Below are 15660 nucleotides of genomic sequence, written 5' to 3'. Positions count from 1 at the left end.
TTGATTTGTGACTGCTTGAAAATTGTTTTGCATCTTTATTAGGTGGTAAGGGCACTAATTTCCGATAGCGTGTGCGTAATTGGTATCTGGTTTTTGTTCCTTACTTTGATTCCTCTCCTTGTCCTGTTGTTGTATCTATTGTCTTAGATCTTGTAGGACATGAAGTGGTGTGCTATATATCTTTGTAAGGGCATTAATTTCCGAGAGTGTGTGTAATTGTTATCGGGTTTCTTTTCCTTGCTTTGATTCATCTCCTTGTCATGTTGTTGTATCTATTGTCGAAGATCTTGTAGGACAATGAAGTGGTGTGCTATGTGTCTTTGTAGTCTATGCAAAAGATGATGAACATGTTCAATGACAGATAAGTTGTTCTGGATGGCATCCTAGGGACCTCTCTCCCAAGGGCCTCCATTTGAATATATTCTTTAACAAAAATGTCCCACTAATTCACCAATTCTTGTGCAAACTCATTTTCCATTTCTTTGTTGGTTTGCATAGGTCTGTCTTCGAGCTGCCCCATTATATTCCTATTTTTTACCATCCTTACATTTATTTTTACCAAGATTTGTAGAGGCAATGATGCTAGATGTTTGTTGTCTAATGCTATTATAATGGTTATGTAGAGTAAACAGTAAGATTAAGGAGAAACAAATACTAAGAATAGTAATTCCAGAAAGATTTTTCAATTCATTTATTCAGGAGATATTTCAATATTATTCAGGAACCTCACAATTGTGGTCTACGATCATGTTTCCAACAAAAGTATATACAAGACGGTCAGTGATTGTTGAGAACTACCAACCGTCAGTATTTGTCAACTGTTTTATTATTTGAATTAACTTTGCTGATTACAATTAAACTAATATAATTGTTACATGCTACAGTTATTAGGGTTAGGGCAAAGATGTTTGAGGAAACTTTGTTGAGAGAGATGAGGGAAACAAGAGGAAACAAAAAAGACAATTAAGACCAGTAGGATAAATGAGAAGTCTCAATGGCAAAAGACAGTTCTTATCTTCAAATGTGATATTCTCTTACCTGCAATTTCCTGTTTATGGAGCACAAAGTTTGCACAAAAGAATTTTGAATGTTGACTAACTAAAGGTTTTCTGATTTGGACACCAATTTCAAGGAAAGAAATTGTGGGCTGACCTAGGTAGAGTCATATCCTTTGTAAGGACATGCCTCTTGGTTACAATATAAGGATGAGGTAAGTATGAGGATAGAGAACACACGAAATACATTTTAAGTCTGCTTCTCTTCATTACTGCCTTATGCGATTTATTGTAGAGATCAAAACATTTGCAGAATAGTTATCATACTTCAAGTTATACTTCATATACAGGTCGGTATGTTAAGGACCATCTTTAGCAACTATAAAGGCATTATTTAAGTTTGATTTATAACAAATTGGCAGAAACTTTACATGGTATCAGAGCTTTGGTAGTCGAACCTAGGCTCTGCAAATTGACAATTAGACTTTAAATATTTAGCAATATCCTTCTATGATCTATCTTCAATGGCAAGCACAGTCAGACCCAAGGACAGGTTTGATGGAAAAGAACACTTCGATGCTTGGAAATTCGGAATTATGATGATTCTTGAAGACAATGATGTGAAACAATTTGTTAATATAGCATCCAAGCAACCCAATGTTGAACCCAATAAAACTATCTGGAGTAAAGGAAACAAGAAAGCCATGCAAATCATATTAGATGGAGTGAAAAATGAAATAGTGTCTATGCTAATGAAACATCAAACAACATTTAATGTGATGAATGCATTATTAAATGCATGAGGTTAACAATGTAACTAGAACCCTTGCACTAAAAACGCAACTAAATCATATACAAATAAAGAAGGGAGCTATGAATTCTTACTTACTAAGGGTGGCTAGTCTAAGAGATGAACTTGCAAGTATAGGGACCATAATTGAAAACAAAGAGCCAACACTTATGGTTATAGATGGGTTACCTGATTCATGGGAAACATTCTCATGAGGATTAAGTGCCAGAGACAATCTTCCCGACTTCAATAGACTTAAAGGAAATTGCCTTCAAGAAGAATCTAGAAAACTTAAGAAAGTGGGAAAATTGAAAATTGAAGATGAAGAACTTCGTGTTCTCAACACAAATTCCTATAAAGGTAAGAAGAAGCACTTCAAGAAGAAGAAGGGTAATCAAAGAAATGACAAACCTAAGAAATATCTATCCAAAATAAATTGCTTTAAATGTGAAAAATTTGGACACTATAAATCTAATTGCCCTGAGAATACAAAGCAACAAGTAAATTGTACAAACATTACTAGGAAAGAAGAAAACTATGATCCTGAGAATCGTGTATTGTGTTCTGCTCTATCAAATGAAGTATCAAGCAAAGAATGGGTAATTGATAGTGGATCATCTCGACACATTACAGGATACAAAGAAGCAAGTTGATGGCGAAGTTACCATCTGTGATAATTCCTCTCATTCAGTCAAAGGAATTGGGAATTGCACCTTGAAACTGAAGTTGGGTAGTCCTCTACATCTCAAAGGAGTACTCTATGTATCAGGAATAAAAATGAATCTAATCTCTGTTACAACACTTGAAAATGATGGACATAATGTTGCATTCATGGACGGTAAAGTATTGACCTGGTCTAAGAACTCTTCAATTAAGAAATCAAAGTTGATTGGTCAAAGAAAGGGATACTTGTATGAATTAAATACAAAACCTAGTCAACCTATTCAAGCCTTAATTCATGAAGCTGCTGATATAAACGAAATATGACAGAACAGGTTAGGACACTAAATTTTAAAACCTTATCGATTATGGAGAAGATGGTTACTGGTTTACCTAAGTTGAATAAAGATCATTCAAGCATATGTAAAGGATGCGCTTTGGGTAAGAACACCAAAAGTCCATTTCATGATAGCATTAGAAAAACTAGCAATGTTTTGGAATTAGTTCACTCAGGTTTATGATGGGGACACAACCCAACAACCAGAATAGACACAATAGAAAGGGGAAATTATATTAACTGAGAAAATAAGCTGGTACAAACAGTGCAGAGAAAATAAACTCAAAACATGCCCTGCGGGCTTACAATAGCATAAATCTGGAGAATATTTTTCCTTTTAGCACCTCCTCTCAAGCTCCAATCCGAACTGCCTTTAACAATGCCAAAAATCTCCTTAAATAGACCCCGGAGGGTTAAGGACTAGGAGTACATTCTAGAAAGTGCTAGTAGGCATCCACCGACAAAATAGAAGGTTCCGGAAGCTGCGTTAGAAGTCGGTGCAATTCTAGAAGAATCCAAAAACGGTAGCCGAACTTCCGGGAGTCATAACTTTTGAACCGTAACTCCGATTGACGAACCGTTTACATTTTCGGAAAGCTCTCGAAGCGCTCTATAGCCCTATGGACAAGCTTCGCTCGTCCCCCATTTTTCGACCCTTTTCAAGGTCATTTAATGCCCCAAACCTGACTTTGAAGCATTCTTAGGGGGTCTCCAAAATCCGAAAAACTGCAATAACTTTCAAACCGTGGGGCCTTTTGACCTGATTCTTTTTTTGGAATGCTCTAAATCTTGATTACATTCATCTGGCCAAGTCACACCTTCTAGGTCACCAAAATGATGGTCAAATTGCATGCTCCTATTTTTTCGGGATTTTTAAATGCACTGCTAGTTGAACTATGAGAGTTGGAACCTTTATTTGAGCCAAATGGGTATCCAAAAATGCAAAGACATAAAATAGAAACTAAGTCTAAGTACATTTTTTTGGGTGACACAGGATTGCCTTTATACCTCTGGATGCTCCTGCATCAGACACCCAGGGTAGATTGAAAAGTGACCCTGTCACTTTATGGATGGTAGAGGAAATCCCAAATGGGAAACCTCAGCTGCTGAAATCCAAAGTGAGTCTTCGATCGGTCGTCCTTTCCATTTGACCAAATACTCTTCATACTGCCTGTTTCTGGTACTCCTACCCACACGATGATCTAGAATGTCTTCTATCTCCTCCTTCTTAGAAGCAGGAATTGGACATGGCTCTAAAACCAACTCCTCATCAGTACCATCATCATGATACTCTGTCAAATCTGCAATGTTGAAAATGGGAGAAATGTGAATACCATTTGGTAGCTCAACCTCATATGCATTTCCTGAGTTATGTTTCTTCAAAATTTTGCAGGGACCAAATTTCTTCATTTTCAGCTTGTTGTAAGTACCAACTGGAAATCTTTCTTTTCGTAAGTGCACCATGACTAGATCCCCTACTTGGAATTCCTTATGTCTTCTCCTTGCATCAGCCCTAGCTTTATACTCTTGATTCATCTTGATAATGTGTGCTTGAACCTCCTTATGTAGACGCTTGATGTGTTCAGCAAATTCCTCAGCTTCAGCACTTGTTCTCTCCCCTTGTTCTATCTTCCTCAATTCTGGTGCAGTCCTTGGGCTATTTCCATATACAATTTGAAATGGTGATTTTCCAGTACTCCTATTTACAGAGTTATTATAAGCAAACTCTGCCTGTGGTAGAATCAAATCCCATCCCTTGGGCTTATCTCCAACTAAACATCTCAGCAAATTGCCCAGACTTCTATTTACCACTTCTGTTTGGCCATCAGTCTGTGGGTGATGCGTGGAACTGAATTTCAAGTCTGTTCTCAACTTCTTCCACAATGTCCTCCAGAAATACCCCACAAATTTAGTATCTCGGTCAGAAACTATACTTCTTGGAAGACCATGTAGTCTTACCACCTCTTTGAAAAACAAGTCTGCAATATGGACAGCATCATGAGTTTTGTGGCATGGAATGAAATGTGCCATTTTGGAGAACCTATCAACCACCACGAATACTGAGTCATTACCCCTTTGGGTCCTTGGCAATCCAAGAACAAAATCCATACTTATGTCCTCCCATGGCCTTGATGGAACAGGCAATGGCTGATATAGGCCAGTATTTTGACTAAACCCCTTGGCCACTTGACAAACCTGGCAACTCTGTACAAACTTCTTCACATCCTGTGTAATTTGAGGCCAAAAATAATGTTCTCTAAGAATGGCAATGGTCTTATCCCGACCAAAATGTCCTGCCATCCCTCCACTGTGTTTCTCCTTAATCAGATTTTCCCTCATGGAACTCCTTGGAATGCACAATTGACTACCTTTGAACAACATGCCATCCTGAATCAAATAGTCTAACCACTTGGTTCTATCTACAGCAACAGGTTCTTTACAAGCTTTCCATGCTTCAGCAAAATCAGGATCCTCAGGGTACAAATTCTTGAGTTCATCAAACCCAACTACTTCAACCTGCATTGTTGTAAGCAACAATTGTCTCCTACTTAATGCATCTGCAGCCCTGTTAGATTTTCCACTTCTATGCTTTAACACAAATGTATAACTCTGCAAGAATTCTACCCACTTCATATGCCTCTGATTCAATTTACCTTGGCTATTTAGGTACTGTAATGCCTGATGATCAGTATACAAAACAAATTCCTTTGGCAATAAATAATGCCTCCATTTCTTTAAGGCCTGAACTATCACATAGAACTCTTGATCATAAACAGAATACTTCTTCTTTGCATCATTCAATTTTTCACTAAAATATGCAATAGGCTTACCTTCTTGGCTTAATACAGCCCCAATAGCGCTACCACTAGCATCACAATCCACCTGGAATACTTTTCTAAAATCTGGAAGTGCCAACACAGGCTGTTCAGTCACCTTCTTCTTTAGCAATTCAAAACTTCTCGTGGCTGCTGCAGTCCATTTGAACTCTTTTCTATCCCCTCTTATTGTATCAGTTAGAGGTGCACATATGCCACTGAAATTCTTAATAAACTTCCTGTAAAAACTAACCAGACCATGAAATGATCTTACCTCAGTAGCAGACCTTGGAGTAGGCCATTCCAAGATGGCTTTTACCTTCTCTGGATCCATTTTGAGACCTTCAGGTGATATAACAAATCCCAAATAGACTAACTCCCTTTTTGCAAAGACACACTTCTTTAGATTAATTAACAGTTTCTCTTCCCTTAGCCTTTCAAGGACACTACGAATATGCAGTAAATGTTCTTCCAAAGTCTTGCTGAAAATTAAAATATCATCCAAATAGACAATAACAAATTTTCCCAAGAACTTCTTAAGTACCTCATTCATGAGCCGCATGAAGGTGCTTGGGGCGTTCGTCAATCCAAAGGGCATGACTAACCACTCATAAAGACCCTCCTTGGTCTTGAAGGCTGTTTTCCACTCATCTCCTTCTCGAATCCGTATCTGATGATAGCCACTCTTCAGATCTATCTTTGTGAAGTACTCAGCTCCACTCAAGCAGTCCATAAGATCATCCATCCTTGGCAAAGGAAATCGGTACTTGATGGTTATCCTATTTATAGCTCGGGAATCTGTACACATCCTCCACTCTCCATCCTTTTTTGGTGCGAGTACTGCAGGTACTGCACATGGACTCAGGCTCTCTCGAATCAAGCCCTTCCTCAACAGCTCCTGAACCTGTCTATTTAGCTCCTCTGTTTCAGTAGTAGTCATCCTGTGAGCAGCCTTGTTAGGCAAACTAGCTCCTGGAATCAGATCTATTTGATGACTGATTTGCCTTACTGGTGGCAATCCATCTGGAACATTATCAGAGATAATATCTCCAAATTCTCCTAGTAAATCTGAAACTTCAAATGGTATTTCACTACTACCTTCTTTATCTTTTCTAGGAATCAAAGCATAGCACATGCGCTGATGTTTCATGCCATCTAAAAACTTCCTTCCATCAACAAGACAAATCCTAGCACTGCTACATACCTTTTCACCTTCCTTTTTCATGGGCTTCAATTTGTGGCGAACTCCATCCTTTGTCAGAGAGTATGTGTTTGCATGTCCATCATGTATTGCATGTCTATCAAACTGCCATGGTCTACCCAACAATAGATGGCAAACATCCATCGAAATAACATCACAAAGAACTTCATCATGGTAACTCCCAATTTTGAATTTTACTAAACATTGTTCACTTACCAGGACCTTATGATCATCTTTTACCCAAGAAATCCGATAGGGCTGGGGATGTTTCTCCCTCTTGAGCTTCAGCTTAGAGACCATCTCTTCGGATACCAAGTTATCAGTGCTACCACCATCAATGATCACATCACAACATTTATCCTCACACTTGCATCTGGTACGGAACAAGCTCCTCCGTTGTCCTGGTTCATTTTCACCATTTAGTAGGACTCTTTCATTTACCAAGGTCTCTCCTCTTTCTGCATCCTCTGAATGTGATGATTGTGCATCCTCATCCACATGAGCAACCCTAGCTTGGCCCTCAGCTCTCCTATCTGTCCTTCCTTGTCGTTGAGGGCATTCAAAGGCACGATGACCTTCTTCATTGCAATGGAAACAGGTACCACGGAAGCCTCCTCTTCCTTGCCCACGTCCTCTACCTCTTCCTCTTTGATTTCCAAAGTCTTGATCACGGGAGCGGTTGAAACCCTCATTCCTCTGGTTCCTGCTAGTACCCTCATCTTCATTTTTCTTTTGAGTTTCATTGCGGCCTCCAGATGATCTACTGCTTCCCCTTCCTCCTTGACCGCGCCCTCTTTGTCTTCCTTCAAACCTTTTACTCAGCTTCTCTTCAACTCGTAGGGCAAACTGGTATGCTTCTTCAACGCTGGTCATTCTTACCAGACTTAGTTCTTCCTGGATGCTAGGTCGTAACCCACTGATATAACGAGCAACCTTCTCCTTATTTGCTTTTGCATGCCCCGCTCTAATCAGGAGTCGATAAAACTCCTCTGTATATTCTTGGACTGATCTTCCTGCTTGCTTTAACCCATGCATCTTCTTAAACAGATCAAGCTCGTAGTCCACAGGAATGAACTGCTTCTTCAATTTGTCCACCATGCGATCCCATCTTGTGATCTTCTCCTTTCCTCTTCTAAGTCTTTCCAGTTGAATCTCTTGCCACCAGATTTTGGCATGGCCTTTTAGTTTGGCCTTTGCAAACTTAACCCTATCTGGGTCCCTTATATCCTCATACTCAAAGTATTCGTCCAGTTCATTGATCCAATCGATCAACTCATCTGGTTTCAAATTTCCCGAAAATATACCCACTTCAATTGTAGGTCTTTTCCCAAACCTAGAAATGGCCCTAAAAAGCCTTTCCTCTACAGGATTCAGAACTTCCCCGTCAACTTCCATTACTTCCTCTTCATTGTCATCCTCACTATTGTCATCTGCGGCAATATTTGCTCCTCTACGAAGCTCCTCTTGCAATGCTTGTACCTGTCTCTGGAGGGCTCTAACCTCCTCAGGATCAACAGCTCCGGCCCTTCCACCACGCTCTCTTCGCGGAGGCATCTTCTAACTCGAACCCACAACCACACAGTCCTGGTGCAAACTGCCTCACAGTCGGCGCTCTGTCTACACACTCAGGAAAACCCGCTCTGATACCACTTGATGGGAACACAACCCAACAACTAGAATAGACACAATAGAAAGGGGAAATTATATTAACTGAGAAAATAAGCTGGTACAAACAGTGCAGAGAAAATAAACTCAAAACATGCCCTGCGGGCTTACAATAGCATAAATCTGGAGAATATTTCTCTTTTTAGCACCTCCTCTCAAGCTCCAATCCGAACTGCCTTTAACAATGCCAAAAATCTCCTTAAATAGACCCCGGAGGGTTAAGGACTAAGAGTACATTCTAGAAAGTGCTAGTAGGCATCCACCGACAAAATAGAAGGTTCCGGAAGCTGCGTTAGAAGTCGGTGCAATTCTAGAAGAATCCAGAAACGGTAGCCGAACTTCCGGGAGTCATAACTTTTGAACCGTAACTCCGATTGACGAACTGTTTACATTTTCTTAAAGCTCTCGAAGCGCTCTATAGCCCTATGGACAAGCTTCGCTTGTCACCCATTTTTCGACCCTTTTCGAGGTCATTTAATGCCCCAAACCTGACTTTGAAGCATTCTTAGGGGGTCTCCAAAACCCGAAAAACTGCAATAACTTTCAAACCGTGGGGCCTTTTGACCTGATTCTTTTTCTGGAATGCTCTAAATCTCGATTACATTCATCTGGCCAAGTCACACCTTCTAGGTCACCAAAATGATGGTCAAATTGCATGCTCCTATTTTTTCGGGATTTTTAAATGCACTGATAGTTGAACTATGAGAGTTGGAACCTTTATTTGAGCCAAATGGGTATCCAAAAATGCAAAGACATAAAATAGAAACTAAGTCTAAGTACATTTTTTTGGGTGACACAGGATTGCCCTTATACCTCTGGATGCTCCTGCATCAGTTTATGTGGGCCTATGTCTGTTCCTTCTCTTGGAGGATTCTAGTACTATATATAGATGACTTCTCTAAGAAAAGTTGGATTTACTTCTTAAAATGTAAAGAATCAGAAGAAATCCTTAAGAGATTAAAATAATTCAAAACTTTAACTGAAAACTTATGAGGACACAAAATTGAAATTCTTAGGACTAATAATGGAGGGGAATATACTTCAGATTTGTTTAAAGAGTTTTGTAAAGAAGTAGGAATTAAGAGGGAGTATACTGTTCCTTATAACCCATAGCAAAATGAGGTAGTAGAAAGGAAGAATAGAACAAGTATAGAAGTAGTAAGAGCGATGATATTTGATCAAAATTTAGAGTATTATCTTTGGGCAAAGCCTCTTGTGTTGCTGTCTATATTCAAAACAAAAGGCGTCATTCCCACCTTAGAGATAAAACTCTTGAAGATGTCTTTACTAAGGTTAAACCTAATATAAGCCATCTTAGAATATTTGGGTGTCCAGTATATATACATGTTCCAAAAGAAAATAGAACTAATTTAGAACCCTTTGGGAGGAAAGGTATTTTTGTCGGGTATAGTAAAACATCTAAAGCATATAGGATTTTCATACCTGGTCAGAAAAACATTAAACTTAGTAGGGATGTAATATTTGAAGAAGATTTAGCATTCGAAAGGGCCCTTAGTTCTAAAGATCCCACATATTTACCTAGTTTTGAAGAAAAAAATGAATTTGAGTTTCATAAGGAGAACGTTAAAGAGATTGAAGATGAAATTCAAAATCTTAATATTGAGGAAACTCAAAATTCTAAGAAAAGACCACTTTGGGCTATTAAGACTGTAGAAGAAGCACAAGACTTTGCTGCACCGTCTAGAACCTTCAGAGAAAGCAAAAGACCCAAAAGATTTTCTTGTTATGCAACAAACACGAGTGATTTATCCAATCCAGAGCCAACCAATGTTTCAGATGCTATTAAACATACAACATGGAAGGATGCTATGACAGAAAGATACCAATCCATTATTAAGAATGATGTTTGGGAAATTGTTCCAAGACCTGAAGGAAAATTTGTTGTTTCTTCTAGGTGGATATTTAAAATCAAGCATGCTGCCGAAGATAGCATTGAAAAATATAAAGCCAGATTCGTAGCCAGAGGTTTCTCTCAGAAAGAGGGAATTGATTATGAAGAAACCTTTGCTCCAGTTGCTAGATACACCTCTGTAGGAGAGTCCTAGCTATTGCAGCATCAAAGTGATGGAAAGTACATCAGATGGATGTAAAAACAACATTTCTGAATGGAAAGATTACAAAAGAGGTATATTCCTGAAGGATTTGAAACTCATAACCCTAAAGTTTTTGTTTGCAGGCTCAATGTCATAACCCCATAATGACATATAATTAATGTAAATATAAATATTATTTTTGTAAACCATTGTGTCTGATTAATTGTTATAATGTTGACCATTTACATTATATAAGATATTATTATTAAAATATAAAATAGGAAAATATTTATAAGTGATCATATTTGATAAATGATTATAATAATCATATTTAATATATTTAAATGATAGACAAAATAATATAATAATAAATGATTATATTGATAATCATATTTAATTTATAGTATTCTTATTTAAAAATGATAATCTTCCTATGTAAATAATAATATAATTGTAAATCGAAGGGTCACAACCCTCGACCATAAAAGAGACATATAATCAAAGAGAGATATGCAAACCAAAGAAAATAAAGAAAAATTGGAAAAGCAATTGGATTAAATCCCTCCAACGAATCATGACGAATATAAGAAATCTCGTGGATATTAAAGAAAGCATCACTAAATGCAAGTTAGTTCCATCACCAGTTAATTTCACCGCCAATACAGGATATCATCCCAAAGCAAAGACAACCAAAAAGGACATGGATGATATAGATTTCAAAGTTGGAAAAGGTAGTTATAAAGGGATTTCAAGTAAATAAGTTAAAAAAAATGAAAACCAACTCATATAGCATATATCCTTAAAAAGGGGCAATCACATGTCATAAACCCGAAATAATAGGGGGGGTTGGAATATTACGATGAGAAGAAACAATTAAAAGATAAGAGGATAAACATTAAAGGTAATTAAGTATTAAAAATATAAAAGGAAGAAAGGGGGTCTTGGGAAAGTATTAAAGGGTCAAGATAAAGAGCAAACAATACCAACATTCGATATTGATAATAAAGAATAAGAACATGCTATTTTAAATTGAAATGTTTTTATGGAAGAAGATATTATTAAATATATTTTGTTTATATATAAAGTTATTATCTCTTTATTCAAAGGATAAGAGTGAACAAAAAATTGTGTTGGAGAATAAATTTGTATATTTATAATAGTAATATATAATTGAAGTTATCTTCAATTATTCACAATATCTAGGTAATATAAGTAAGATCAATTTCAAGCTTGAAGTTGAAAATTAGAAGTGAATTAGAGACCAATCTCAAGTGGGGACATTACAGTGGTATCAGAGCATGATATTGTCATCCAGTAGGGTGAAGATTATAAACATTTCAATCAATAAAAAAAGATAAAACTCTTGAATACAATTGTTAAAGAAACTTGGAAATATGTTTAAATAAATGATGGATCTAAGTTCACACAAGTGATTTATTGTCAAGATGGGAGAGGTAGAGTAAATCCACTCGAGATAGGTAGATTCCAAGATAGGCAAGGACATAGGTTCCAATGCCTTGAGGAAAGGTCCAAGATGGGTGAGGACATGATTTCGAATGCCTTGAGGAAAGAGTCCAAGATAGGTAAGAACATGATTCTAAAAAATCCTTGAAGAAAGAATCCAAGATGGATATGAACATGTGGTCCCAATGCCTTCAGGGAGCCTACTTGTAGATAGGTATCTAACGCCCTGCAACATTGAGATTTTCATCCTCTTAAGGAGGTAATGTATAAAACAAAAAATGACTTGAGCTCAATATGCTAGCCTATTAAATCTATTTCATTAAATGAACCCTCAAGGAAAATATATTGAAAAAATAAAGATCTATCATACTATATCTCTTGACCCATCACACATTCACCCTTTAAACATAAATTCATCCATCAAATTATGTTCAGAACAAATTGAGGCAACTCAAAATTATGAAAGTTATAATTTGTCATTATATAAAATTTATCATCAAGCACAAGTCATGTGCAATATACAAATCTCGAACTCCTTATTTTATCATCAAAATTAGATTCAGAATTCAAACAAGAGTCAACAAATGATTATGAATTGCTCGAGGACAAGCAATTTTGAGAGGATAGGACTGTCATAACCCCATAATGACATATAACTAATGTAAATATAAACATTATTTTTGTAAACCACTGTGTCCGATTAATTGTTATAATGTTGACCATTTACATTATATAAGATATTATTATTAAAATATAAAATAGGAAAATATTTATAAGTGATCATAGTTGATAAATGATTATAATAATCATATTTAATATATTTAAATGATAAACAAAATAATATAATAATAAATGATTATATTGATAATCATATTTAATATATAGTATTCTTATTTAAAAATGATAATCTTCCTATATAAATAATAATATAATTGTAAATCGAAGGGTCATGACCCTCGACCATAAAAGAGGCATATAAATCAAAGAGAGATATGCAAACCAAAGAAAATAAAGAAAAATTGGAAAAACAATTGGATTAAATCCCCCCAATGAATCATGACGAATATAAGGAATCCCATGGATATTAAAGAAAGCATCACTGAGTACAAGTTAGTTTCTTCACTAGTTAATTTAACTGCCAATATAGGATATAATCCCAAAGCAAAGACAACCAAAAAGGATGTGGATGATATAGATTTCAAAGTTGGAAAAGGTAGTTATAAAGGGATTTCAAGTAAATAAGTTAAAAAAATGAAAATCAACTCATATAACATATATCCTTAAAAAGGGCAATCACATTTCATAAACCCGAAATAATAGGGGGTTTGGAATATTACGGTGAGAAGAAACAATTAAAAGATAAGAGGATAAACATAAAACGTAATTAAGTATTAAAAATATAAAAGGAAGAAAGGGGGTCTTGGGAAAGTATTAAAGGGTCAAGATAAAGAGCAAACAATACCAACATTCAATATTGATAATAAAGAATAAGAACATGCTATTTTAAATTGAAATGTTTTTATGGAAGAAGATATTATTAAATATATTTTGTTTATATATAAAGTTATTATCTCTTTATTCAAAGGATAAGAGTGAACAAAAATTTTTGTTGGAGAATAAACTTGTATATTTATAATAGTAATATATAATTGAAGTTATCTTCAATTATTCTCAATATTTACGTAATATAAGTAAGATCAATTTTGAGCTTGAAGTTGAAAATTAGAAGTGAATTAGAGACCAATCTCAAGTGGGGACATTACACTCAAGAAAGCCCTCTATGGGCTTAAATAGGCTCCAAGGGCATGTTATTAAAGAATTGATAAGTATCTCACTAGTTTAGGATTCTCAAAGAATGAAGCTGATCCAAATCTCTATTATAAAAAGGAAAAAGATGATATGATAATTTTGATACTATATGTTGATGATTTACTAATGACAGGTGATGAGCATCTTATTGATCAATGCAAGAAAGATCTAATCAGAGAATTTGAAATGAAAGATTTAGGACTCCTTCATTACTTCCTAGGATTGAAAGTATGGCAGAACTCTGACAACATCATACTTAATCAAGGACAGTATACACTAAACATCTTGAACAGATTTGGAATGTGGAATTGTAGACCTATGTCTTCTCCTATGGAGACTAATCTACATAAACTTAAGGAAGCAACAACAAAATCACCCTCCATAGATTCTACTCTTTACAAATAGATGATTGGGTCCCTTATGTACTTGGTAAATACAAGACCTGATATTTGCAATGCTATTAATGCCTTAAGTTAGTTTATGTGTGAGCCAAAAGAGATTCACCTAGTTGCAGTCAAACACATTATGAGATACTTACAAGGCACTCTTAATCTTGGGCTCAAATATGAGAAATTTGATTTGGACTTACATGGATTCACAAACTTAGATTGGGGTGGAAGTGTTAAGGATAGAAAAAGCACTTCAGGATGCTGTTTCAGTTTAGGCTCAGCAATGATATCATGGATATGCAGAAAGCAGTCATCTCTAGCACAGAGTTCCACAGAAGCTAAATACGTTGCAGCAACAATGACATCTCGGGAAGTAGTTTGGCTTAGAAAGTTGCTAGTGGGATTATTTGGTCAACCCATGAATCCCACTATTATTCATTTTGATCATCAGAGTTCCATCAAGCTTTCTGTGAATCCAATTTTCCATGACATGCCCAAGCATATTGAAATTCCTTACCATTGTGTAAGAGATATGGTAGACAGGAATATTGTAAAATTACAATACATTTGCACTGCAGATCAGACTATCAATATTCTTACCAAACCTCTCTCACGAGTGAAGATAGATCACTTCAGGAAAAGACTTGGTATGGTTGAATTATAATACATTTGTATTCTTTAAATTATTAATAAAATATTTTTTATTGTCAGGCTATTGACTATTATGGGCTCCACCATTTGTATTCATTATTTAAGAGGTGACGATCTCTAAGATAATGAACACTTGTATAAAGACATTATGAGAGATGATGATCTCTTAGATAATGTGCCGAACAATAGAGATCTACTATAAGATCTAGATGAGTTCAAGATCACATTGTGATGTAAACATTTCTATGCCTATGAGTCACAACTTGGATAAAGGAAGAATTTAATCGTTTTCCGGAGTTTATCCTGCGAATTGGTAGAACTACTCAAGATCATATTGTGATATAGGACTGCTAGTACCTATGAGTCACAACTTGGATAAAGGAAGAATTTAATCATTCTTCAGATTTTATCTTGTATATTGCATTCTATGCAATATTGTATCACAAGTATGAGTGATAAATCATATTACAGGCATAGTAATATGACATAGTATCATGTGTTCAATGATACTGCATGCTTACAAGATTCAGATAGATATAGAGTATCAATCTATTCTTATCCATCGTAATTGATGTTGCTAGTTATGTTATCTCTCAGTACGATTATCAATTTAAGAGGGATTGTTAAATCTGTAACTCTGATATATCATACTGGTCTGATTACAGATTGTACGGGTTTGTTCTTGCATGTAATTCCTTCTATATAAGCCTATAAAGAATTGTCTCATCTTAGCTGTGATTGGCGTCTCCCTTGGATAATTTTGTTTAAGTTTAAACTTAATCAAATTAGTTAGGTTAAACACTAACTAAAGGTTTTCTGATTTGGATGC

The 15660-nt window shown here is 36.0% G+C and overlaps 1 protein-coding gene across 5 annotated transcripts in view; it reads left to right on the top strand.

Annotated features, from left to right (window-relative positions):
• The window catches only part of LOC149575708 (serine/threonine-protein kinase TOR-like), a 378229-nt gene that overhangs the window by 48442 nt on the left and 314127 nt on the right, over positions 1 to 15660 (top strand). The window lies entirely within an intron of this gene.

This window comes from Cupressus sempervirens, chromosome 2 (assembly GCF_028749045.1).
Source record: "Cupressus sempervirens isolate cs-2001-9-10 chromosome 2, ASM2874904v1, whole genome shotgun sequence".
Taxonomy (NCBI): domain Eukaryota; kingdom Viridiplantae; phylum Streptophyta; class Pinopsida; order Cupressales; family Cupressaceae; genus Cupressus; species Cupressus sempervirens.
This window is presented reverse-complemented; position numbering and strand designations above follow the sequence as displayed.